The sequence below is a fragment of the Pelophylax lessonae genome (assembly GCF_965119305.1).
Source record: "Pelophylax lessonae genome assembly, chromosome: 4".
In the NCBI taxonomy this organism is placed as follows: domain Eukaryota; kingdom Metazoa; phylum Chordata; class Amphibia; order Anura; family Ranidae; genus Pelophylax; species Pelophylax lessonae.
This window is the reverse complement of record NC_138771.1, coordinates 276707637-276732499: the sequence shown is the minus strand read 5'-3', so window position 1 is coordinate 276732499 and position 24863 is coordinate 276707637. Positions and strand designations below refer to the sequence as shown.

The 24863-nt window shown below is 45.5% G+C and overlaps 1 long non-coding RNA gene across 1 annotated transcript in view; it reads right to left on the bottom strand.

Moving 5' to 3' along the window:
- Positions 1-868: 868 nt before the first annotated feature.
- Positions 869-24863, bottom strand: part of LOC309551955 — a 209151-nt gene continuing 185156 nt past the window's right edge. The window contains exon 3 of the long non-coding RNA XR_014225116.1: positions 869-1432. This is a non-coding gene — a long non-coding RNA (uncharacterized lncRNA). The remainder of the gene's footprint in view (positions 1433-24863) is intronic.

Genomic DNA, 24863 nt, shown 5'->3' with positions numbered 1-24863 from the left:
AAACCTACCTCTCCTGTCATGATGTCATCAGAAAGAGTCATGGTATCACAATAAAAAAAATGCTATCACAAGATCCATTTTCCATGATACCAGAAGATCCAGGTTTTCCAAGTTGCTAGGAGTTTCCCTCATGCCAAGCAATTGTCTGCTCCCGGCGGGGGCAGGCATGGGATGTCGTCCACACCAGAAGAAGAAACTGATTATTGCTAGCAGCTATAGCAGCCGGGAGCAATAATTGCAATTGGATCTGCAGGCTGGTTGTACCTATGTTGATCGATTGATCAACTTCGTACATTCAGCCTGCCCAAACAAGGTTTGAATCTCAGCTGATTCCTGCTGAATCGGCCAAGATTCAAACCGTCTATGGCCGGCCTTCGTGAAAAATTTGAGTTATTTTGTTTTCAGTGAAGCAATAAGATTGGCCTGTTTAAACGTGAAAAAAGTGCAGTTAATAATAAACATTAAATTTTCATTCACAGTATTTCAGATTTACTCGACTTAAACATTATTTTCAGCACTGACCATACTACATAAAACAGATATATATTTAAAAACACTACAAATTACCTGTAAAAAAGAAAATGTATTCAGTATCTTTTTCTTTTCCTAAAAGTAAAGCAATAGAATGTGTGCTCCTGATTAAATTTCTGCCATCTATTCTTGGATAAAAAGAAAATAATTAAAGGCAACAGTGAGACAAATTAATTTTTTATTCATGAAAAACACAAGCAATTATCATATAGTTTCTATGAAAGGTAGGAAGTATTTTGTCCTCTTGTGTATCAGAAAGGGATTAATATTCATGACAACATGGATAAACAGAAGGACAATGGTTCCACCTACTTCTATTTTTAATGCTCTTTTTTTTATTATGTAATTAGGTTTTATACAGCAATTTCATACATTTGACCTTACTGTTGCTTTATAGCAAATCCACCTTGAAGTGCTAATTTTCCTTATTTATTTTTTAAGCCAGGAAGCATGCTTTAATAATATCCATCCTCGGTCCCCTAGCTGTCTTATCAAGCTTGCGTTGTGTGCTAGAAAAATGATAAGAAATGAGAAATGTCACCCAAGGGATGGTCAGGGATTAGATTGAAGCATTGGTTTTCTGAGGCAGCCAATCAAGTAGAGTCGGGAAGTGGCTCTATTGTTCATACACTGGGCACTTGCTATTCTTCCCTCAATACATGAGCAAAAAGGATGTCTTTGCCATTGTGCGGAGATTGAAATTTTATTATTCACTGTTGAAAGTTCAAATAGTATTGATTTCCAAAGGAGTGCAATTTCATGGAGCCCTTTTCAGGCAAACGGCGTAAGAAGAAAATGCGAAAAAAAGGATTCAACAAGCTGAAAGCCCCAAGGAGAAGCTGTATCAATCTGCCATTTAATGATGATGGTTTGCCATGGTAGCTTGTTTAAAGAGCTTTACCTGTAAGGAAATACATCTAAAATTAAGCATGTCTTTTATTTTTAGTGTTTATATAATATTACTTTAATACCATCCTATACCTAACAAACATTTTAATATTAAAACATATAAAAATACAAATATGTACCAGTATAAACATCCAATAACATATCTCCCAACTTTCTGAGATAGAAACAAGAGACACCTATTAGCAAAAGTATTGAGGCATAGGACACGCCCCCTTAAAGGAGAATTACACAGAAAATAAATATTACTTAAAGCGGAGTTTCGGGCAAAAAAACGATATTTCTTTTTTGTGCCCCTCCGCTAGTTAGACATTACCTGAAAAGGAATTGGATAGTTATTTTTTTTTTTTGTTTACTTACCTTGTAATTGAAGATCGTAAATACTCACCTCAGAGTACTTCCTCCCTCAGAGCCGCGGCTCACCCCGTCACTTCCTGTCTCCCGATGATTCCTGGGAGCTCAACGTCATCGCTCCCAGGAATCATTGCGACGGCACTGGCCCCGCTCGTCACTTCCGGGCGACGCCCAGAAGCTGTGGAGGAATGCGGCGCCGCACCGGAAGTGACGAGAGGGGCCAGTGCAGGCGCATTCTGGGACAAGAAGACGCGGAAGAAGACACAGAAGAGGACCGCGCCGGCTTCAGCTGCCCACAAGAGAGATGGAAACGCTGTGGAAGAAATTTTATAAGTAAGTATTTCTTCTAAAAGGTAAGTGCGAACCGGGACAGATCAGAGGCTAGCCATTGTGGAATGTGCTAGCCCTGACTGTCCCGGGGGTATGTTTATTAAAAAATGACATCTGTGCCCGAAACTCCGCTTTAAACTTTACAAGTGCTTTTTTTTTTTACTACTACTATTACTTTATACTGGCTTTTCAATTCTACAAATGTAGCAATTTAGAATTTGGATTAAAGGTTTAGCACTGTGAAACACTTGTTGAAAGATAAATAGTGAATTTCATATCTAGTGATATAGATCAGACAAAAATGAGGGACAAATGAGGAGGAAAGAGGGACAGAGGGACTTTTTCCAAATCAGGGAGACTCCCTCAAAAATCAGGAACAGTTAGGAGCTATGCAATAATACAGCCAATTATACATTGTAGGCTTAAAGTATCGGCTAGCCTCTTCTATTTTCTGAGGCTTTCTGGCCACGATTTTGATACATACCAAGGGAAGAGTATGCATTTAGCAGGTAGATGCCTTACCTAATACTATGTTGTGCTTCTGCTCAAAAGGGCCAACTTCCAGGTCATAGCTTTAGAGGGCAAGGAAATAAACAAGTTAGAGCACACATATGGTAATCCAAATATAACCATTTAACAGCCCTTCCAAACTTAATGCTAGAACTTGATAGGCAAGGGCAAACAAAGTATTTTCATTAACTTTTTTTTTAACAAGGGGGTTTTGAGGCTTGGCCAAAAAAGGCCAATCAATCAATCATGTCTCTGATAAATGTACTTAAAACTTTTTTTTCTGTTATATTGCTTGCATTATTACTTGGGAATGCCTAAAGTGGTTGAAAAAAAAAATGTCATCTATTATGTCTCCTGTAGTTTACTATTCCAAACTGTCTTGGCTTTGGCCAGAGTTAGTGATGAGGTATATGGTGCATCACCCGTCCCTTCCTCGTGAGGAATTGATTAAATACAGAAGCTGCAAACGATGACACAGTTGAAATTGTTCAGTTCAAATATAACATCAATTTGTATAAACACAGCAGATGTGCTACATAAGCTCAAATTGAACTGGACCACTTCCAGAAATAGTACTTACTCTTGAGCGGAGTCAGAATTAAATCTTCAGGATTATGCAGCACTAGTGTGTTGCAAAAGAAGCTGATTTAATTTTACGACCAGTTTTCAGTCTGAAATTACTTTAAAATGTAGATCTCACTCTACTCGCTACTTTTTTAAGCAGTATTTACCTGTTGTGAAGTAAGTGGCATTATTAATCAAATATATACATAATATATAAGCATCATAAAATTTGTTTTCACTGTTAGGACTCATTCTTTTTAAAGCTGGAGATGCAGCAAACTCTTATTTTAAGACTGAAGGATATTACTAGTCCTAACAACCAGAAGGTCATATTAGCAGTTACCATTGTAATTTCTGTTTTGCTGTAAGTTTTACACAAGGAATGATACACAAGCGGCAGAACAGTTATTTATAAAAAGATTACTGAAAAAACTCAATAGCTTATTTGATATAAAGTACACTTTAATCCTGTCTGATGAATCAATGGTGGGTATTGATTCATTAAAAAAACTGCCAGCTGTGGTTCAGATTTAGTTGAACAGCCAATCCTGTTATGAAAGATTTGGCTGAATATTGAATCTACACTGCCCAATCTGCTGTACAATGTGCATGGACCACTAAAAGGGAGTAATGCCACTGATGTGAACAATGGTTTTGAAGAGGTGTGGTAACGAGTTCTTCTGATCATCAGGAGTAAATGTTATTATACTGAGATTTTTTAACATGTTGAAGAACCTCTTTTTACAAATACCATTATATACAGAAAAAAAAAAGGAAAATTACAGCCAAAGTTAATTTGGCTGTACTTCTCCTGTGGATCACAGGAGTGCATTCTCTTCTGCACTTCTGTGACTCGTTTTCAGCTGATAGCAGGCTTAAGCTCGCTGTTGGCTGACATCACAGAGCTGGTCGAGGCTCGGGCAAGATTGTGACAATGAAGTCGGGACCTGCCCACATCCCTGGATCAGCACCTGGCTCAGCCTCTCAGTGATATCCGATCCAAGGTCTTAAATAGGGCAATCCAAACAGCAGAGCAGGGCAGACAGAGAGCTTAAACACGTATACACACGCTATCTCAAGCATGAGACTGCAGGCTTGGCCAATCTAAATCAGGTTTGGTCTCCACCCATAGACTAGCCACATTAATCACCTTCCAGGTGGACAGACAGACAAGGACAATACTGCAGCCAAGCACAGAATGCTGGAATAAGCAGCAGGACCGCAAGACACTCCTGACATGTATTATATCAATCATAAATAAAAAATCTATTCATTTTAATATAATGCTACATATCTGCTTCATATACACAGTATGTTTATATCATCTTCCCTCATACCCCTGCACAGCATAAATTAAGTTAACCATATCAAATGTTGTGCTGTAAGCCAATAGGGGCCTAGTTCATTGCAGTAGGGTGGCAGCAGTGAAATTGCCATTAGGCATAGTAGACATAAGCCCTTTAGGGAGCCAGAGGCAAAGAGCCAGTATTTTTCTATATATTTATTTGCTACACATTTTTTTTACCATCACATAGAAGGTTATTGCACTGCACAGCTTCACCATATTTTAAGCCAGATTTGTAAATGTTTTGTATAAAGGAAGTGTACATAACAGAAGGCTGTTACTTAGGGTGCCAAAAGTTCTGCCCCAACAGGCTCCAATGTTAAATTGTTGGTCATGGATATCAGTCTTACATGTTTTCAGGCACTGGGAGCTGAATAATAATGTCTATTGTTTTGGAGTTTTATCATTTTTTTGATAAAATCCCATGTACATTTTTGGACTCCTGCACACATGCTGGCTGAGCTTGTTCAGTGTAATCTTAGGTGTGTTTCCTTCGCCAGGGCAGCCCAGGTGTACTAGTGTATACGGTCCTGTTATTGAAAATACATAAGCTTAAAATTTCAAAACATTGCTTAAGACATTATTATTTTTCAAAACTTTGAAGCAGAAATCTATTTGGGTCCTAGATTGTAAGTATATACTTTACTATGGAGTATACAGGGTCTCAAATGAAGCAGTTAAAAAAGATCTGCACATTTTGCTAAAGGCCAAGGAAACAAAACAACTTAAATTCCTAAGAGCCTAGTTAGTAATTCTGAACTTCAGAAATAATGACTTCACCACGCAAAAATAAGTACATTTTCATCTATTCCCACTCATCTATTTAAGCAGCTGAACTCTTTAGACATTTCATTTTCATCCTGGGATAGAAAAAAAACTTATATAAATGTGAAATTACCGTATCCCTTTGTTAGATGAAAATGGCTCTTGTACTTGAGAATGTTTTAGAGAGTACCAGAAGCAAAGAAACAATTCCTTCTATTCACCATGCATTTGGGCATGTTAGTGAGAGCTGAAAGAAAGAGCGGCATTACAACTACACAATGCCTTTTCTTTGGATATAATATCCTTTCTGCAACTATTAATGGATTCTGGGGACTGTCCAGGTTTAATCTAAAAGCAAGTACTACAGCTAAAACCTTACATAACCTCCATATACTGACTTTATTATAGGTTTTATCTATAATAACATGCATTTTTTTTATAAATGCCTTTGATCAAACAGTTCACTTTGTTAACATAATTAATGCAGGAGTCATTGGGGTGTATTTACATAGACAATTTTCATAAAAGTAATACTAAAAGTAGCATAGTAGGAAGAACATTGTGGTTCTATTTGTTCAAGTGCTGCTTGACCCAATAAAAATCTCTTGAAAAAGCTTGTCGCGCTTTGTCCAGACGAATAAACAATCATAATACTTTCTACTCTGAAGAAGTGGTAGAAGATGTGTATTATGTGGCTTGGGATAATTATTCATAGGGTTCCTGCCAGCTGCGGCATATATCCTCATCGACCCTGATGCACAAAAAGCTTATAGGCTAGGTTGGAATTTTTCAAGTGAAGGTGCATTGTTCTATGATTGCACACCCATAAATTAGGAGCATGAGCATGCTCACATTAGGTAATCTCATCACATGGTCACTTTGACAAAATAAGTCACCTGTAAAATGGGCCAACGGAAAGGCAAGTCTATGGCCGTTTAGTTTACAAAGCTTAGTTTACAAAGTTGGTAAAAGTGACCAGTGCTGAGACAAGGTCACCTAGAACCCAAATTGCACCCCCCCCCCCCCAAAAGATATATGAGCATTATGTGTCAGCAAAAATCCCCTCCCTCAAAAAAAATCCCTAATCAAATCCTCACATTCCCCATATCCCCCCAGCCCAAATTCACCCCCCCCAAAAAGAATTCCCCCCTCCTAGTACAAATCCTTTACCCTCATATTTCCCCTCTGAGCATAAATCCTCTCCCCCCTACTCCAAATCCCCCCGCCCAGCACAAGTTCTTCCCAATCCCCAATCCTAGCACAAATCCCCCAAATGTACCCTCCTAGCACACATACTCCCAATCATCCCTGCTAGCACAAATCCCCCCCACCCCCAGAAAAAGAAAAAAAAATCCTACCCAGCACCAATCTCCTTCCCTCTACATATTACTTTTTCTAGCACAGACCCTTCAAAATCCTCCCTTCTAATGCAAATCTTCTTCCCCCTCTTGGGGGGAAGTTGGCAATCCAAAAATGTGGGACCTTGTCTGGTTGTGGAGGCAAAGCTGTTTTTATGGGTGTGGACAATAGCAAGTTAGGGGGCTTTTGTGATTCCCGTTGGTGGTGTAATTAATGGAGATCCAAGAACAAAAATTATATAGTTTGCAACTTAGCAATCTTTAAATGTAGTGGCCGCAAGTTGATCTTACTGAAATTCCAGTGTCCTTGTAACATCCTCTGTAGTGAATTGAAACAAACAATTTTATTATCTTTCCCAGCTATCTTCTGTAAAAGACAAAACACCTCTGCCCTATGTAATGCCATATAATTCCAGCAGTTGGTTCTTGGTTCTAAACCCAGGCAGGACACTTTCTGCATGGAGCTTGCATGTTCTCCCTGCATTTGCATGGGTTTCCTCTGTATACTCTGGTTTCCTCCCACATCCCCAAGATTTGCCTGTAGGTTAATTGGCTCTAGTATGTCTGTGTTTGCGTGTATGTATGCAGGGCCATTCCTGGGTGGGTGCACGGGATGCACCACACCCAGGCGCCGCGAGCTGAGGCGGAGGAGGGGCGCCAAGGCTCCAGTGGCTCCCCTCCTCCAGCGGCAGTGGCGTACCAGCTGGCGGGCGGGGGGTGTGTACGGCTGGTGTGAAGGTGAAGGCAGCTCCTTCAGTCCACGCTGCTCGTGGGGCGGGGGTGGAGCCGCGGGGGCAGAGCCGCAGCGGAAAGAAGGCGAGTGCCCGACTCGAGTGTGTGGGCTGTATAGGAGGGGGATGGGGCAGCTGCATATGGAGGAATTCATCTTTCCCTATTCTTCCTGCAGCCGCTGAATGTCTGATTCTCCTCCTCTCAGCGGCTGCTGGAAGAATAGGGAAAGGTCAATTCATCTATATGCAGCTGCCCCATCCCCCTCCTATACAACTTCTTTTGCTGGCCCCCCAGTGCTCTCCAGCCCCCCCCCCAGTGCCCTTAACCCCCCTTCAGTGCTCCTACCCCCCTCAGTACTCTTAACCCCCCCAGTGCTCTTAACCCCCCTTCAGTGCTCCTACCCCCCATTGCTCTTAACCCCCTTTCAGTGCTCTTAACCCCCCCCTCAGTGCTCTTAACCCCCCCTCAGTGCTCATAACCCCCCCTCAGTGCTCTTAACTCCCCCTCAGTGCTCTTAGCTCCCCCCTCAGTGCTCTTAGCCCCCCCTCAGTGCTCTTCACCCCCCCTCAGTGCTCTTAGCCCCCCCAGTGCTCTTTAGCCCCCCGATGCTCTTCAGCTCCCCACTGTGCTTTTCATCTCCCCCCCATGCTCTCTAGCTCCCCCAGTGCTCTCCACCCCCCGTGCTCCCTTGCTCCCCCTCGGTGATTTCCAGTTCCCCCAGTTTTCTCCAGTTCTCCCCCTTACCCCTGTGCTCCATCCCCCTGGTTTTCCCTGCCCCCCCAGTGCTCCCTGTCCCCCCCCCCCACCAGTGCTCTCCACCCTCTGCGGGACACTATGATGGGGGGTGTGAAATGTGTGCCATAAATATTCTTGAAAACATTACACATTTTTGTTTGTGTTTTTACATTTTAAAGTTGGGGGGGTGCCAGATATAGGATCTGCCCCGGGTGCCAAATGCTCTAGGTACGCCACTGCATAGTGGGCATCTCCCTCTGTGACACAGAGCTTGAGTGTAAAAAGTAACACTGTAACAAAGTCCCGCCCCTTGACCAGCTTCTGTGATAGGCGGCACACTGATCCAATGCCGGGAAATTAAATCAGTATGACGTGTATTATAGGAGCCAGTCTAGGAGGCGGGACTTTGTTACAGTGGCTGCCCGGGAAATTCAAAAGCTCTGTGACACAGCAGGAGATCACAGCTCTGTAATCTAGGCAGCGGTAAGCTACATTTGGTGGGCACTGGTAAATTGCATTTAGAGGGCACTGGTAGGCTGCATTTGGTGAGCACTGGTAAGCTGCATATGGTGGACACGGGTAGGCTGCATTTGGTGGGCACTGTTAAGGCTCCATTTGGTGGGCACTCATAAGCTGCATTTGGTGGGCTCTGGTAAGCTGAATTTGGTAGGCACTGGTAATCTGCATTTGGTGGGCTCTGGTAAGATTCATTCGGTGGGCACTGGTAGGCTGCATTTGGTGGGCACTGGTAAGCTGCATTTGGTGGGCATTGGTAAGCTGCATTTGGTGGGCACTGGTAGGCTGCATTTGGTGGGCATTGGTAAGCTGCATTTGGTGGGCACTGGTAGGCTGCATTTGGTGGGCACTGGTAAGCTGCATTTGGTGGGAACTGGCATTTGGTGGGCACTAGTAGGCTGCATTTGGTGGGTACTGGTAGGCTGCATTTGGTGGGCACTTGTAGGCTGCATTTGGTGGGCACTGGTAAGCTGCATTTGGCGGGCACTGGTAATCTGCATTTGGTGGGCACTGGTAGGCTGCATTTAGTGGGCACTGGTAGGCTGCATTTGGTGGGCACTAGTAGGCTGCATTTGGTGGGCACTGGTAAGCTGCATTTGGTGGGCACTTGTAATCTTGCATTTGGTGGGCACTGGTAGGCTGCATTTGGTGGGCACTGGTAGGCTGCATTTGGTGGGCACTGGTAAGCTGCATTTGATGGGCACTGGTAAGCTGCATTTGGTGGGCACTGGTAGGCTGCATTTGGTGGGCACTGGTAAGTTGCAATTGGTGGGCTCTGGTAAGCTGCATTTGGTGGGCACTGGTAGGCTGCATTTGGTGGTCACTAGTAGGCTGCATTTGGTGGGCACTGGTAATCTGCATTTGGTGGGCACTGGTAGGCTGCATTTGGTGGGCTCTGGTAAGATGCATTTGGTGGGCACTGGTAGGCTGCATTTGGTGGGCTCTGGTAAGCTGCATTTGGTGGGCACTGGTAGGCTGCATTTGGTGGGCACTGGTAACCTGCATTTGGTGGGCACTGGTAAGCTACATTTAGTGGGCTCTGGTAAGCTGCATTTGGTGGGCACTGGTAGGCTGCATTTGGTTGGCACTGGTAACCTGCATTTGGTGGGCACTGGTAAGCTGCATTTAATGGGCTCTGGTAGGCTGCATTTGGTGGGCACTGGTAGGCTGCATTTGGTGGGCACTGGTAATCTGCATTTGGTGGGCACTGGTAAGCTGCATTTGGTGGGCACTGGTAGGCTGCATTTGGTGGGCTCTGGTAGACTGCATTTGGTGGGCACTGATGAGGCTGCATTTGATGGGCACTGATGAGGCTGCATTTGGTGGGCACTGATGAGGCTGCATCAATGCATTGATCTCTTGTATCATATCCGCAGTCTCTGACCATCTCTTGTATCAAGTCTGCAGTCTCTTACCATCTCCTGTCTGGGGGCTCTGTCTAACAGACTCTCTGACAGATGCCCTCTCTGTGTCCATTAGAGAGACTCCCCTCCAGTTCCCATTACAGAACTCTGCTTCTCTTACTGTAATTTGTTTATTTTTAAGAGATCGTGGGAGGGTCCCGGGGTAAGGAAGACTTCTTAGGGGAGCATCTCTGTGTTTGAGCCATTGCCATAGAAACATTTGTAAAGGGGAGGGGTTATTAAGATGACCACGCCCATGTGGGGGCGCCAGAAAAATTTCTGCACCCAGGTGCCTGTGACCCTAGGATCGGCCCTGTATGTATGCATGTGAGATAGGGATCTTAGATTGTAAGCTCCTTGAGGGCAGGGACTGATGTGAATTTACAGTATGTAAAGTGCTGTGTAAATTGTCAGTGCTACATGTAATAAATAAATACATCAAACTTTGTTAATTTGTGGTCATTTTAAAAATATAACGATTTTTTTTGCAAAAATGTATAGTCCTGTCAGCATATTTCAGACAAACATGTAAAAGAGATATGCTAGGTTTAAAAAATTGTATCAGTCTATGTTAGGTCGGCAATACACGGTTCAACAGTTAATGGACAGGCTGAATGTACCAAGTTGATTGATCGATCAGCTTGGGTATAGCCAGCCTGCCAGATTCTCTTGCGATTATCGCTAGCAGCTGCTATAATCACTGTCTTCTCTCGGCGGGGATGGCTTCCCTGCTCTAGCCCCCCACCGGGAGAAGACAGTTGCTGATTCCCTTGTCCGCACTGTCTGTGTTGATGGAGGCATAGTGCAATTTTTTTTCCTGCAACACCATGTATGGTTTTCAAAACTTAGTTTAGAGGCACAGTTTGTTGCTATGGTGCACTTTGGGGAAGCCATTACATAGATATTTTCTCCCAGCAGTGCCTATACAGTGGTTGTGGGTTACTGAGTGGTCACAATGTAATTAAAGCCAGGTGGCTGATATATCAAATTTCTAAGTAGGAATGAAGTCGGTTGTACTTGGATCTTACTCCAAACCCACATGGGTGAGCTCACCAGGAAGCTGTCACTGTTCTGGGCCAAACTATTTTAGCTGGGGCCTTCCCTGCCCTGCAGCCACATGTATACAAGGAGGTATAAGCATGACTGCAGGGCAGGGATTGACTCAGACACTTATAATGGCCCAGTACAGGTAACAACTTCCTGCCAGGCTCTCTCTTGGATTCCAACACACCCAAGCTCATCTCTGGTCCTAAGCAAGGATGCTAAGTGACTGTGTGAAATGCAGAGCTCCCTCTAGTGGCTAATCTACAAAGCTCTAAAGTTAGTACAACTGAAAAACTATGGAAAATAAAGCATATAAAAATGGGGCAGGGTAAAAAGTACTGTAAAGTAGACCTGGACACTGCGATAACAAATCAAGATTTGTGTTCAATTAAAAATATTTTTTTCTGTGGTGAACGTGTCGCTGGGACTTGGGTGGTCCTGGGGGTTAGTCCCTCCGGATCCTCCGCCTCCCATCAGTTTCTTAGTTTGCAGACCGTGGTGTTACCGCATGCCACTATAGTGAATTTGCCCTTATCCGGTGATGGGGGCAACCTCACGGAACTTACCCCAGATTTGGGAACTGGGGGAACACAATTCCCAAATGTTTTACGTTGTATATTCTTTACTTGTTACTGTGGTTTGGGGGGTTACTCCCCCGGACTGTTTCCTTGCTCTAACTAACTCTTTTTCTTCTCTTCTTTGCTCCTGGACCCCGATTCTGCCTGCTGGCCCCAATCTGAACCTCCCTGACTCCGCGGACAGCTGGGTTGCGAAAGTTGACCTATTGAGACCTCTTGGACTGCGACAAGGTGAGTGTACTCTACCACACCATGATGTCATCACCGGGCTCTTCTAAATTCTCCCTCATATCACACAATGTCCAAGGTTTTAACTCCCCGATGAAGCGCACCAAGGCTTTCTTACACTACAAACGGCAACATGTAGACATTCTGATGTTACAGGAAACGCATTTTTCCAGATCTTCAGCCCCTAGATACCTCTCCTCCTACTACCCTCAGTTTTTCCTCTCATCCGGCCTAGACAAGAAGCGGGGAGTGGCCATATGCTTCTCTCGCAGGGTGTTCTTCACCCCGGTGACGGTAGTCCGGGACAGGGACGGACGCTACCTTATGGTGGTGGGTCGCATTAATGACCAACTAGTATCTTTTATATCATACTACGCCCCTAATTCGGGTCAGCTGGCGTTTTTTCATGACATGCTGCGAACGTTACTTCCCAAAGTGCAGGGCAAGGTGATTCTGGGGGGTGATAGTAATCTCCCCCTGGAACAGACATTGGACAAATCCGACCCGGGTAAACCCAGGTTCAAGCACTTACCGAAGAACGGGCATAAACTGGCCCGCCTCCTGCATGACTGGGACTTGCTGGACCTTTGGAGGGAACTTAATCCCTCCCAGCGGGACTATACCTATTTTTCACATGTGCACGGCACCTACTCTAGAATAGACCATGTGTTTTCCAGTTCCGCTCTTGCCCCGAACGTGTGCTTGGCGCGGATTCTGGCGACCCCTTGGTCTGACCACTCCCCGGTGTTGGTGCAATTCACGGCATTGTGGTCTAAACCAGGCCCGTCCCCGTGGCGGCTCAGCGCGTCCCTCTTGAACGATCCTGGGGTCTTGCAGGAGGTGGAACAGGACATAAAATTGTTTTTCCAGGAAAATGGTCTGGGAGCTACGTCCCCGATCATTACCTGGGCGGCGCACAAAGCCACGATCCGAGGTAAATTGATTCAGATCGCAGCTAGACTAAAGCGTTCCCGGGAGAGCGTCCTACAAACTCAGGAGCAAACGCTTACTGCATTGCTCAATGAACAGAAGTTACATCCTCAAGTGGATATCAGACATAAGATAGACGCTGCCAGGCTAGCACTGAATCTAAGCCTTACGACCCGAGCGGAGAAATATCTCCGATGGTCCCGCCACCGGTTTTACGCAATGGGAGACAAACCGAGTACGCTATTGGCCAGGAAGTTGACCCCCCGCCCCTTCACCTCGGCCTTGCCCAGATTGCGATTGCGGACGGGGGAATTATCCCGTAATCCTGATCTACTGACTAAAGAATTTACACAATTTTACACGAAACTCTACAGGGCTCCGTCGAATTACGGGCGGGAACTAGCTGACGAATTTTTTGCGGATCTGAATCTGCCGCGATTGTCGAACGCCCATACCGACGCCATGAACGCCGCGATTACGGAATCGGAAGTGGTACAAGCGATCAAGGGATTACACCCCACCAAGGCCCCTGGACCGGATGGATATTCTGGGGCTTATTATCGTAAATTCCGGGACGTGTTGGCCCCACATCTTTGTGCCTTATTTAACGCTATTCGAGACGGGGGGTCCCTTCCGCCCCAGGAAAACGTAGCGTACATTCATGTCCTTCCTAAACCGGGCAAGGATCATAGCTCTTGCGAAAATTATCGCCCGATTTCCTTGATCAATTCCGATCTGAAGATTCTAGCCAAAATCATGGCCACTAGACTTGGCTCATTTTTGGCCACCTATATACACCCCGACCAAGCGGGATTTGTCCCGGGTCGTCAGACCTCGGGTCAGACTCGGCGGGTTATTAACCTCATTTCTGCAATCCGCTCGAACTGGGATGAGGGAGGGTCGCGCAGGGGCATGCTCCTTTCATTAGACATCCACAAAGCATTTGATTCTTTATCATGGGACTACCTCTTCGACGTACTGAACCGGTTTGGTTTCGGCCTCCCCTTCCTCACCTTGCTGCGGGCCCTCTACGATACACCCAAGGCCATACTCAGGTTGAAGGGCTATTCCTCAGAAGCTATAACTATAGGTAGGGGCACCCGCCAGGGCTGCCCCCTTTCTCCTCTCCTCTTCGTGTTAGCCCTGGAACCATTGGCGGCCAAAATTCGGGACTCAGCGGATATTCGGGGGGTGGTCTGCGGAGGTATAGAACATAAATGTGTCCTTTTTGCGGACGACCTTTTGGCTGTAGTCTCCTCACCCATCACTACCTTGCCCAATTTGTTTGCACTGTTAGAAACCTTCTCGTGCATATCCGGACTGCATGTGAACCAAGCAAAATCGCAGGCTATGAACATTACCCTTGAAGCACGGACAGTAACATTGCTTCAGAACACATTTAAATTTGTCTGGCACTCCGATTCCCTGCCTTACTTAGGTATCAATTTGACTCCTTCCCTGCACACATTATACTCCAAAAATTATCCGTCATTATTTGCCCGTTTGAAGGTGGACATGGAACGGTGGTCATTACACCCTCCCTCATGGTTTGGTCGACTGCACTCAGTCAAAATGAATGTCCTTCCGAGGGTGTTGTATTTGTTTCGCACGCTACCAGTTGCACTAAAGAGGTCGGAGGTGCTTCGATTTCAGAGCCAGGTTCTCGCATTTATCTGGGGGAATAAGAGACCCAGGGTGAACAAAAGAACGCTTTACACGCCTAAAATCAGGGGCGGTCTGGGAGTGCCAGACTTGCTGAAATATTATTACGCTGCACAACTAGCCCAATTAGCGAAATTTCATACCCATCAGCCCCCTGCAATCTGGATGAGAATGGAGGCTAGCTCCGTCTTGGACCGAGAGATCTCCAACATTATGTGGTTGCCACCCAGAGATCGCCCCCCTATTCTTTGCCCGGCCTTGTCTCACTCCCTAGCCCTCTGGGACCGATTGTCTAAATTGCATGGCTTTCGCTCCCCGCATGCTCCCCTGGCCCCGATCCTCAATAATAGCGGGTTCCCCCCGGGTCTCTCACCCAAATCGTTCCAGTGGTGGACAAACAAAGGACTACTCCGTATTGCAGACTTTTGTGACCATAGAGGTATTCTTAAGAAACAACAGTTGATTGATAAATATACGTTGCCTGCCTCGGAATATTTTAGGTTCACTCAAATTGATCATTTTCTGCGTTCTCTCTCTAACCTCTCTGACCTGACCACCATGACTTCTATGGAATTTTTGTGTCGCAAACACGACAAATTGCGGGGCTATTTTTCAATGATCTACAATATGTTGACGGACTCTCCTCTGAAACTCCCATACATGGAGCGTTGGGAGGCAGACGTCCAGGAAACCATTGATTTGGCAGACTGGCATGCCATGGCTCAGGAGGCCTCCAGATCCCTAATTAACACCTCAATCATAGAAGCTAATTATAAGGTACTACTGCGTTGGTACATGGTGCCGACCAGGATAGCATCCTTTGTGCCCGGGGCGTCTCCTCAGTGTTTCCGAGGCTGTGGCCAGGTTGGTTCTATGTTCCACATTTGGTGGCAATGCCCCAAAGTGAGACGTTTCTGGATCAGAGTGTATAACTGTATATACTCTCTCACACAGATAAACCTGACTAAGTCACCGCAGCAGGCCCTACTGGGCAGAAAGGTGGACACGGCAACCAGGGCGCAAAGGAAACTTATAACATTTATTTTTACAGCGGCCAAAATTACGATTGCTAGATCTTGGAGGTCTCCTGTCCTGCGGTTTGAGCAACTTAGACACAAACTATCCTGGATAATGCTGAATGAGAGGCTGTCGGCTCAACTGGATGATAAGATGCACATATTCGACAAAGTGTGGGAACCCTGGCTCAATTATCTTACTGGGAACGAATGAGCAGTCCGCTTGGGTCTGGAGGTGGGGGTCCGGTGGGCGGGGTTGGGTCCATTTCTTCCTCTTTTTCTTGCCTTTTCTTTCCATTTCTTCTTTCTTCTCCATTTCCTTTATCCGCTATATTTGTCCCTCAGCAGCCTTTTTCTTTTATTTTTTTGCTGAGGATTTCTCGGTGGTCATCGGCTGTGGTTTAATCTTCTAGGTTGGTTTCAGCCCAGCTATCTAGCAGTAGCCTATATGTTTATCAATTAGCGAAGGCTGATATTGTTTGTTAGAGTTCTGACGCATTGCGGGGGGACATCTCTATATCTCCACGTGTGTGGGAGTCCTTGAGCCCTCACTTCGCAAGGTCTCCCTCCTGGGAAATAACAAGTTTCCTACTGTATTTTTATGCTTGTCTATCCCGGACTGTACTACCTGACCACTGGGACTGTTATACTGTTACGTACCGTTTTTCAATTATTGCTATTTTGTTATAACACACGTCTGTATGCTGAAAACTTTCAATAAAAATCATTGAAAAGAAAAATATTTTTTTCTTTAAAGCAGTATTAAATCCAAAACCAAAAATATAATATATTGAAACCTACCAAACATGAGATGTAGTGGCTGTATTCGTTTTTCTTTTCGTTTTTTTTTTTTCAGCTCACCTAGTAATCTGGCCAGTAACACACCTCCTGTATTAGAGTGCCCCAACTCTGGATGAAGGAGCACAGGGGGCACCTTTGGACAGCAGCATTATCAATCTTGAGGAAGTGTTGGATGCACTAGCAGATTTTTTTTTAAACTTCTTTTTATTAATTTTATCAATTAAACAACAAGATAAAACACCAATATAGTTACATTACAGAAAAATACTGTACACAGTATCTGCAAAATTCATCATAGATCCAGTAAAGGTAAAGTAGAACAGGAATAGATGTGACAATACAGATCCATGAACATGCTTAAATGAATGAAAATAGCAGTGCTACAACACAGTTTGCTTATTCAACAAAAGACAAAATGGTGGTCAGAGTTGTATCCATTCCCCTAAACGGAGTGTAGACGCAGACCGGACCCCACCGTGCCCACACTTCCCCCACAATTAGACCAGCGTAGAGCCACACGTGTCAGCCAGGTCAACCCATGCACCCCAAATCTTCAGAAATTTTTTTGGACAGCCCCTGGCTTCATAAGTCATTTTATATAGAGGTAGGACCTGGTTAATCAGATTCTTCCAGAGGTCAAGTGGAATCCTGTCCATACGTACCCACTGCATTACAAAAGTTTTCCTGGCGTAAAACAACAAAAGTCTAAGAAACTGTTTTTGGTGAGAGCGGAAATCAACATCACCGAGAATCCCCAATATGCACCACATAGGGTTGCAGACATTAGGGAGGCCCAGGGATGCCGAGAGGAAGTGCGTAACCTGAGACCAAAAAGGCCTGATTTTCGGACAGCTCCACAGCATTTGAAGTAAATCCCCTCGATCTCCACTGCATTTGTGACACTCCGGAGTGGATCTCTGTTTCATCAAAAAACAACCGATAAGGTGTGTAATAAGTTCTATGAAAAATACGTAATTGTATCAAACGTTCCCTGGCAGATATGGGAGTTTTAAAATATACCTCCAGCAACTCCTCCCAGTCATCGCCTGAAAGATCCGGGATGTCTCTCGTCCACCCGGCCCTGATAGCCTCCAGTCGAGACGGCACACTACCAATGAGAACACCATAGTAGGAGCTAGTTAATTTAGTGTGCTCATCCCGCAACAACTCCTTTTCCATAGGAGAGTTGCAGAGTGAGACAGTGCCAGGCCCAAAATGAGCTAAGGCCGCATGTCGCAATTGGAGATAGCGGTAATGCCAAGATCCGAAAGTCCATCCGGAACTGGGAAAATGTCTTAAAATTCCCCTCTTCAAATAGTTGGTGAGCATACTTCAGGCCCCGCTCTGCCCACTGCACCGCATCTTGGGCTGATTCGGAGAAAAGAGACCCGGAGATGCCGCCAACATTGTCTCACATCTGATATAGATCTTCAAAGAATATGTCAAAAGTGCTGTACCCTCAGAGGCCACAACGCTGCGCCTGTAAATAAGATTAGCGAGTGTCTCATATGAGGAAACCACCGCCGCATCGACAGCCGTAGCCACGCTGCCCCTCTGAGGGAAGAGCCAACCATGAATGTGCACCAATTGTGTTGCATAGTAATATAAACGCAGGTTCGGGAGGGCAAGACCCCCCAACTCCACTGGTTGCTGTAACGTAGCAATGGAAAGTCTAGGCGCTTTCGGGTACCACAAGAAACCTGAAATAAGGGAGTCGAGTTCCTTAAAAAACTTATTTGGTACAAACATTGGGGAATTGGCCAAGATGTACAAAAATTTGGGCAACATAACCATTTTAAACAAATTAACCCTACCGGTCAGAGTAAGTGGCAGATGCCTCCAGTGTTCCAACTTAGACCTAAAAATATTCAGGCAAGGAAGAAGATTATTGGTCAAATATAAGGATATGGGCTGCTGGACCTGAACTCCCAGGTATCGGAAGGAAAATGTAAATTTTAAGGGGCAGCCCTCCGGTAGAGAGAGAGGAGTATCCATATCTACTGGAAACAGGCTGGATTTAGACCAGTTGACCTGAAAACCGGAGAAAAAACCGAAATGTTGGACAGGTTGAAGAACCTTCCTAAGCGAAGTTTGAGGATCAGTTAAGTATAAGAACATGTCATCGGCATAAAGAGAGACTCTCTCCTCCAGGGACCCCACACACATCCCACGGACATCTGTGGAGGTTCTTAACAGCTGGGCCAAAGGTTCTATTGCAAGCGCAAAAAGTAAGGGGGATAAAGGGCAGCCCTGCCGCGTACCCCTATGTATGTGCAAGGGACTAGACACCACCCCATTCACCCGTATACGGGCTAGCGGTTGATCATATAGGATCCTAAGCCAGGCAAGGAAACTCTTCCCAAAGCCAAATCTCTCCAGTACGTAGAATAGATACGGCCACTCCACAAAAGCCTTCTGTGTGTCGAGTGAGAGAACCACCCTAGGCAAAGGAGAGGGATTTGGGGCCTGAAGATTAGTAAACAACCGACGAATATTCATATATGCCGAGCGCCCTGGAATAAAACCGGTCTGATCTATCCCCACTATAGAACTAATCACCTTATTAAGCCGTAACGCAAGAATTTTGGTAAGGATTTTAAGCTCGACATTAATAAGCGATATGGGCCGGTAGGAGTCACAATACAGTGGGTCCTTGTTGGGTTTAGGGATTAAGACTATAAGGGCCTCCCACAGCGAAGGGGGGAGGGAACCCCCATCAAATATCGTTTTAAAGAGCACCAAAAGCCGTGGCAGTAACATCTCCCCGTGATGTAAATACCATTCCACTGGGAAGCTATCAGGGCCCGGAGATTTATGCTTCGGAAAGGTCTTAAGGGCCACCTCTACCTCCTCCAGAGTGAAGGGAGCATCAAGACTAGTACTCTGGTCCATGCTAAGAGTTTGAAATGGAATAGAATCTACATAGGCATAAAGTTCGGGAGGGGTATAGTGGGCCCGAGAGGTATAAAGATCTGAGTAAAATCTATGAAAGGCGCCAATAATAGCATCTGTAGACGAGAGGGAGTGACCTAGATGATCAAAAATTACAGGGATAGCGACCGGTTCCGGAACGGGGCTCGCCAAGAAGGCCAGCAGGCGACCGTTCCTGTCCCCAGTCTCAAAGATGCGCTGGGACTGATAGAGGAGACGCTTCTGAGTCCTCTCCACCAATGCCAACTCATAAGCCCGCTGCGCCGCCTTCCACAGACTACAATTCTCAGGGGTGGGATCTAAAGTATAGGCCCGTTCGGAGCCACTCAAAGCATCCGCCAATTCCTCAATATTAGCCGCTACAGCCTTCTTAAATTTAGCAACTCCTTGCATATATGCTCCACGCAGGACCGCCTTGGAAGCATCCCAAAAGGTAAGGTCAGTCACCCCCTTCGCATTCTCCACCCAGTAACGGGACATAGCAGTAGCACATTCAGCCGACACCATCGGTTCCACGAGCCAATAAGGGCTCATACGCCACACCGAGCTGGATGGCTTTCTGGCCACTAGCAGTGTCATCGCCAGGGGTGAATGCCACCTCCAAAAGTGTGGAAAGAACCTCAGAAGAGACAAACCACATGTCCAATCTGGAGAAGGTACCATGAGAACTGGAGTAACAGGAATATTCCCTCCGCCGTGGATATTTCCAACACCATGTCTCCGTCAGACCGTACGCGGCTGCCCAATCAGCCAAAGCCAGCGAGGGTCGCACCGAGCCATGGAGTCAATCTAGTTGCGGATCCAACACAGCGTTAAAGTCCCCCACTATAATTAAAGAGCCATGGGCAATCGAGAGGACATCCCGCATACAGCCATCGAGGCGTTCAGCCTCCACGGGCGGAGGGAGATATAAGTTAACTACAGTATACAAGTGATCCATATAATTCAATACCACTATAACATAGCACCCCTCACGATTGGTCTTCACCTCCAGCACCCGCACAGGGCAGGCCCTGGAGAACAAGGTCGAGACACCCCTTGAATAGGTGGAGTAGGTAGCATGAAATGCATGAGCAATACGTGGCCGTTTTAACGCCCTTGTTTTGGGATCCATCAAATGCGTCTCCTGCAAAAGAAGGACGTCCGCCTTGGAGCGTCTAAAATAGTCAAATACCAGAGACCTTTTAATCTTGGAGTTCATACCCTGCACATTCCAAGTCAAAAGTTTTAAGGACATGTGGAAACATAAAAGGGCACAAAGGAGCGAAGCCCCCCAAGAGAGGATTCCCCCCCAGGACCGCCCGACTCCCAAATCACAGGATATACATACCAATACCTAGAGAATGTGTAGGCAAGGAAAACCCCCGGGGGGCCCGCCTGGTCCACACCACCGCTGAAATTTAACCAGTAGAAGATCCGACCACCATTGCTGAAAAGAAGAGTATGCTGAGAAGAGAAAAATGGCACAACATAAGCACATGATCCCACCAGAAACAAGTCCCCACCCCCACCCGGCTCCCTGTCATAAAAATGGGCAGAGAGCTTTAGCCCAAAAACAATAACAACCCAAAAAGGCATAACTATGCCAGAACGTCTCTGTCAGTTCAGAGTCCCAGAAAAAACACCAGGGGGAGAAGAAAAATCCACAAAGAAAAAAAAAAGGGGAAAAAAGTGCAGAGGCGGCGGCACCACCACATAGGATATTGTTGCGAGGACAGGAAAAAGGAAAAAAACCTTCTTAGAAAATCACCCAGTCCATCATGAAGCTGTCCAGCCATCAGGATAGCAACACCCCTGGAAAGGGATCATCATCGATAAAGTCCAAACGGCCATAGTGGAGGGCATGGGTAGGCCCGGACCCCAATCAGAAAACAGGAACATCAGCCAGAATACATTCAGACAGGTCGTCCCAAGCCATCAAGCCAAGCTAAAGCCTCCTGAGGTGAGAGGAAAAAGTGAGCTTTTCCCTCATGAATCACCCGAAGTTTAGCGGGATAAAGCATGCTGTAACCAAACTGCCCATCTCTGAGCCTGCGCTTGACTGCATTAAAGGCCATCCGTAACTTCTGGGTTGCAGCTGAATAATCAGGATAGATAGAGATTTTAACTCCATTATATTGAAGGTCAGGAATATTGCGTGCAGCTCGCAGAATATTTTCCTTATCCCGGAAGTGAAGGAATTTTGCCAGCAAAGATCTTGGAGGGGCCCCAGAAGGGAGAGGGCGCATAGGAACCCGATGCGCACGTTCTATGGCAAACAGGGGGGGGGGGGGGTGCTCCACACCTATAGCAGATTCAAGCCACGTTTCCAAAAAATCCTCAGCATGTCTCCCCTCAGATTTTTAAGGAAAGCCAACAAAACGAAGATTATTTCTGCGCATCATGTCCTCTAGGTCCCCCAATTTGTTAGAGTGATCCTTCAGATCCTGCTGTTGCGTGCGAACCTCAGCCTGCAAGGGGTGAACAGTATCCTCAACATCACTGATACGCTGCTCAGCAGTAGAGATCCTAGCACGAATCTTCTGCACTTCATGTTTGACTATAGATAAGTCCAGCCGGACAGTCTCTATTTGAGTGGTCAGGGTAGTTTGACAAGTTTGAATAGCCTCCATTATATGTTGTAACGTAAGACCCTCAGTGACAGATTCTCCCATCTCGGCAGCCCCATCATGAGCCCCACCTGTTTCCCAGGGATCCGGTTCCTCAATCAGCTCAGGAGAGAGAGCAGAAGGTCCCCTAGTCCACACAGGAGAGTCAGCAAAATGTTCCCGTATGGTGGCTGGGGTCGGGTTTTCGGGGGTGCATTGCCAGGCTTACCCAATGGTGCGGGGAACCGTGAGGAGGGCTGTCCGGCGAGGCCCGACTTCTCCCTGGGCGGACGCGCGGGCTGTGAAGAGGGTCCGGCGCCATCTAGGGAGGCCTCGCGGCCCAGGCTAGTCCGGAAGGCCGCAACCAATTTGGAGCCCTGAGAGCCGATTTTAACCATGATGGTCGGTGCAGGAGTTGACAGGTAGGTAGTACAGGCAGAGTAGAGGGTTCAATCTCCAGGATCTGTGCAGGATCAACAGGTGCCGCCGGAGCTCCAGAGCCGCGCTGTTCACATCTCGGCCGCTAGCCACGCCCCCCCTGCGCTAGCAGATTTAGCCACACTCAAGCTAATACTTTATAAGCAGTTGCAGAAACAGTTTTTTGGGGGATGAAGATTTTACATAAATAAAAGCTGATCATTGTACTAACCCTTGTCAGTAGTAAATGGTTTGTCTCAACCCTCAAACTTCTACATCTACAGAAAAGCTTGTTCTGCTGAAAAATATTAGATTTGCTGGCTGGATCACCAGGTGAAAATAATAAAGGAAAGGAAGCCTAAAAAAAGAAAACTAATGCAGCCATCAACTCTAAGAACTGGTAAACTGCAATATAATGTTTGTTTGTGGTTTAATACTGCATTAAGATCATATTCAGGTTAGACACAGGGAAATTAGCATTCCTATTGTTGAAATGATTGAAATTAAATTTTTGGTTCAAGAATATTTAGGTTAAGAGCTGCCATTCAGGCAAAAAAAGCAAGTACTTCCCTGCATCTTGTGGTTTTCTTTACATATACCTTATATTCTGCTATAATATTCTATTTCTTGAATATATGACTGAAGTAAAGCTGGTTGGAGCAAAGCTGTAAGAACAAGGATATTCTATATAGCAATCAGCACTGCTTTGTTTTTGCCTGGCATCTGTTGCAGTACAACACGACTACCTGGCCACAAAGCCACACGTGTATCTGTTTGTACAAAGAGTTAAAGGCACCCGAATCGACTGTGAAAACAGGATGTGACTAATGTCAAATAGTGATGTGGGCAAGTGTAACAGCTGTTCCAAGACTTTATAAACTTTCACACAGCAGCAGCTGAACACGGTGGTGAAAATCGGGTGATGTACACATAAACATATGCACTGACAGCTGCTTCCCCCACCAGCCAGCCTGCAGACCCCCTAAAAAAAAAGAACTAACTGAAAAACTTTGGTGGTCCACGGCTATAAGATCTTTCCACAACACACCGGGGTAGAGGATTATTCACATGTTTAAAAATCCAACCATAAATGCTTATTTTTGAGCAAATTATGCCTTTGTAGGATTTCCTTTCTGGATGAACTCTCTAACCTCAGTCTAATAAGCAGGTTACGGTGTATAATATTTGGCTGTCTGGTGTTTTTTCCATGTTGTTTTTCCATTTCACCCTTTTAAAACTTTTATTGAATTTTTGGGCTTTTCTAGTTGGAGTGGCAACAAACATTTGCCTTTTCTCTTCCCAACTCACAAAAGGACGTAATGTCCCCACTTACCGACAATGGCAGGTTACAAATGTTGTAAATACTTATTATACAGGCGATTATTTAGGGAGCGGTTACTAAAAAGCAGGTCAAATATGTAATTATAGTTTCACTGACCGGAGCTGAAATTAGGCCACTTTGTGCAGAAAGTCTTCATAACACCCCTTCATATTTTATCAGCTTCTTTAGTGGAAATGTGCTCTTCGCATAGGTCGGTGCAATCAATTGCATTAGGGCGTGCAACCCAAAGCTAAAACAGACATGCGTGCGCGTATACACTATATTGTCAAAAGTATTGGGATGCCTGCCTTTACACGCACATGAACTTTTACCAGTTAACCACTTCAGCCCCGAAAGGATTTGCCCCCTTAATGACCAGGCCATTTTTTGCAATTCTGCACTGTGTTACTTTAACGGAAAATTGTGCGATCGTGCGACGCTGTACCCAAATACAATTGTAGCACCACCCCCGCAGGAGCTGCTGATTATATTATTGGGTCTACACCCTGCCTAACAACCCAATCAAATTGGCTCGATCCCTCCTCAGGCACAACTGACCCAGAATAGGACTGGACTATCAAATAGATACACAGGTTGGAATACAATACTTCACTATGCAACAATACCTTGTTACCTTCTTGAATAGTAGTCCTTCTGGGTGACACAATGGAACAACGCACAAGATTGTAATTAACCAAACTTAGTTTACTATATATCAAATTGAATAGGGGAGATACAATACAATACAATACAAGTCCATAAAAGGTTATTTAAAACAGCTTTAAAAAGGTAAAAGAATACCCCCCACACTCCTCCTGCATTAAGGCTAGACACAGTACCAGGTAGGTGGGCCTATCTGAGTCCCTCCCCCAGAGTTCTCTTCTTTCTTGTTGATCTTCACTAGCAAGGTTATTGAATAGAGCTCATTTGTAATCCAGATTAGGAATAAAGATCAAGAGAGAGAAAACAACGAGCTGTTAGTTGTCACCGCAGGGTGTCTGCGTAACTGAGCAATAACTTCTGCGAGAGAGATAAGCCTCTGGCGACTCCTTTACAGACCTTATTGTTTGTCTATGAGTCTCCTGAGAGAGTATGGTGATAAACCCCGGGGTTTTATCACCTCCTGCTGCGCTACCGCTATCTGTAGATAAAACTGTCTCTTCAGCAAATAAAGTCAGTTATTGGGCATGTGCCCTCTCACCAACAGAAGTTTCTCCTTCGCGCGCTTCCACTGCGGTCTCAGTCCTTTGGCTATATGCCAGCCGCGCGGGGTCCTTCTGGCGGATGACTTCCGGTCT